Here is a 3,266-nt window from a genome sequence, read left to right as displayed (position 1 = left end):
CTTATAGGGCCAAAACGATGCACTATTCATTTTAGATCAATTCATTTCCTAATGATTTTAAATAGAATGATTGTGATTAAAACAATATAAATAGGTTGACGTGAAATACTTGGCACAAATGACCCTGAGGGCGCATTTGTACACCGGGCACCGAGGCATGGGATTGCGTCAAGGACCCTCGGCAACCTCATCTATCCCTTGTGTAGAAAGTCAAAAAGAAAAAGTACCAGAAACAGTTGTGTGTACCCAATTCGGTACACAACAATTTCCTTCTGTGTCATGTGGAAGTAAGTACAATTTGTTGGGTCATAGCTGCAATTTCACATCATAGTTTCTATTACTGGTTGCTGTAAACTCAACTCAAAGTACTGGATTTCAAAAGTAAAGATCATCCATATTCTTAGAGATGAAGATAAGTTACACAATAACAGTTACATGAAAATTTCATATGGTTTTCTTTACATATAAAAATCACAAATCTGGGTCCTTGTTGCTGTATAAAATAGAAATAATGTAATTCAGTTCTTGTACAACTCAAGTACTTCGTACATCCTTGATGGCCGGGAAGAGTTCTTAATTCTGATTAAGAAACCAGTATACATTCTATTAGCATTAATAGAAGAATGTATGAAGATGGTATATGCTAAACTGTCAAACATATAATATATTCAGAACCTAGGTATTATGCCTTCGCTTAATACAGAGGGCAGAAGGATTAGCTATACAATGAAGATAATCTGATATTTAATGTGTGTTATGAAGAAACAACATACAACGAATAATGTGTATCCTCTTCATGAGAAATGTCATATAGATTTCATTGGCTATATTTAGATTTCATATTGCGAGATTAATTAATCTAAGATCCATGTTTAATTCATGCATGCATCATCTTAACTCGCATAGATTACCTTAAATTGTAGAGGCCACGCACCATGGTCAGACCAAACGAATGCATGAGCTGGAGCAACATACATATGTGTGGAGCAAGCACCAAACATATATCTCTGAAGTTCAGAAGTGGTTTTACCAAAACCCGCCAAAACATATAACACATGAGCTTTTACCAAACCAATCATTATACAACCATAATTACAATTTATCTATGTCTGCCTGTTAGCTTGTGATACACATCGACACACCATGAAAAACACGATCACCAAGAAGAGCTGTGTATACACCGGATAGATTAAACTATGCAAGCATCGACATATAGTAAGGAGAAGCAATGCATCATTTTAAAATTTACCTCAAATGAACAGCATGGAAACAGTCGCGCAACTAAAATATCAATCACCGCATGGCCCAGGTTCCGGTGTAGCAATTCTTCTTTCTGTGTTGTTAAACAGGCAATAAATCAATGGTGATCTTGGCATGTGCATCTGAGTGTCAGTTTTCCTAGATAAAAGCAACACACATTTTTTTTCTCACCTCGATCATCTGGTTTTCTGAAAAAATGTCGAGAATACATTTAAGCGCGTCAATGATAGTCCATATAGATAAATCAGGTCATATGGACTTGTGCAAAAAACAAAAACATGAATTCTTATACGAAGATACAGATGGAATTTTGAACCCACACTTAAGTATAATCTAAACTTTGAGTGGAATTACTACTTCAAATGCCACATGTATCACAATTAACATAGACTCCATCTTCAGTGTTGAAATTTCTTGAGAAGGTAAAATTGTACTCTAAATTAACGTCAAAGCCATTATATTTTGTATGGCAATCTTGGATGCCTGTACTTCAAGGAGACATGCTAAGCAATATTACATTCTTCCTATTGTGGGGAACATATTCATGAGTTTGAAACAAAGACCCTCTATCATTGGGGAAAGTAACATCCCACATCGAGCTTTTGTTCAGTTGAGCACAAACAGAAAAGCTTGAATTCCAGAATGTCATGATTAGAAACAACATGCACCTATCTTGTGGACTGAACACAAAGAAAACAAGAAACCTATTTATTAAGAAGTGGAAACAAATACTATATGCTTATTCCTATTGTCAAATAATTATTACTTCTATTATCATAGATATGTGTCAACTAACTTTCCAAGTACTAACCAGTAAGCGAATAATAAATACATCTCCAACGATGCACCATGTTAGCACACTACATTCATTTAAATCGACCCCTGCAATATTCAAGGATTGCTCCCAGAATTAACTTCGCTAGATACAACAAATTCTTCTACAATCAGCTATTGTGGACCTTCCGTGGGTATCCATTGGAATCTCATGAATGCATCCTACAGTGATGTATTATCAAGTTCTATGCTGCTGATGAAAGCGGCATGGGAGGTTTGAAGTGCTGCTGTAGCATTCCTCACAAAGGCCAAACCCAATTACTTTATATGCAATCCTTGCATTTGATCAGTAATTCAAGATATGGGAACTAAACCAAGGATACATTGGTGCTTATAAATACCTCCCAATTGGATTGCGCGTGGTCGTCACGATCAGTTATGACGAAGCAGTGTCCTCGCCGTCCTTGTAGAGAAGGGTCTGGGTGGAGGAGCTGGCTTCCGTGGAAAGCACACGCTCGGCCGCCGGGGTGGTGCCCAGCCCGACCATCTTGGGACGACGCAGGGAGATGGGGAGCGGCAGCGCGACGGGGTTGTTTTCCTGGATTGGGCGCTCGATGTGGGGCGTTGAGGAGCAGAGAGCCACTGGGTCTTGAGCCGGTGGAGGGCCTGGACTAAATCCCCTAAATTTCTCCACACAAAAAACATAATAACATCAGCACATAATTCAACTTGATCTCAACTCCACATGTCCTGGACAACAAATCCATTTTAAGTACACATAATTAAAAGCTGCAAATAGTTCTGTAGTTCTGCTAAAAAGCAAGTTGGAAACTATTATTAGGGAAAAATTTCAGCACCTACTCAATGTTTATATCCATTTAAGTATCCAGTTTGGTAGACAAAAAATATGCAAGCAACATCATGAACAACTCTCCATAACTTAATTTTCCTAGATACATTGGACTGTACAGCATGTTAACTTTTGAAACAAATTACACCAGGCTGCCTAATACACCAAAGAAAAACCTGAAAAAAACGAAGTTCAACTCCTCATAAGCATAACATCAAACATGTGGTGGGCGGCATATCAAGAACAGAGGCACACATTTATCTGGAAGAATGCATTTGCCAACCCATGAGAGAGAGAGAGAGAGAGATCCTGATGGAGAGGAGAAGCAGCATCAGCCGTGACCACCAGGACACACACACACACACACACAGACAGACAGAGG

At 38.5% G+C, this 3,266-nt stretch overlaps 1 long non-coding RNA gene across 1 annotated transcript in view; it reads right to left on the bottom strand.

The window, feature by feature from the left end:
- Window positions 1–354: 354 nt before the first annotated feature.
- The window catches only part of LOC119296312, a 4,048-nt gene continuing 1,136 nt past the window's right edge, over window positions 355–3,266 (bottom strand). Inside the window, exons 2-3 of the long non-coding RNA XR_005145094.1 lie at window positions 912–2,714; window positions 355–579 (exon numbers count right to left, since the gene is read on the bottom strand). This is a non-coding gene — a long non-coding RNA (uncharacterized LOC119296312). The remainder of the gene's footprint in view (window positions 580–911; window positions 2,715–3,266) is intronic.

This window comes from Triticum dicoccoides, chromosome 4B (genome assembly GCF_002162155.2).
Source record: "Triticum dicoccoides isolate Atlit2015 ecotype Zavitan chromosome 4B, WEW_v2.0, whole genome shotgun sequence".
NCBI classification, from domain to species: domain Eukaryota; kingdom Viridiplantae; phylum Streptophyta; class Magnoliopsida; order Poales; family Poaceae; genus Triticum; species Triticum dicoccoides.
This window is presented reverse-complemented; position numbering and strand designations above follow the sequence as displayed.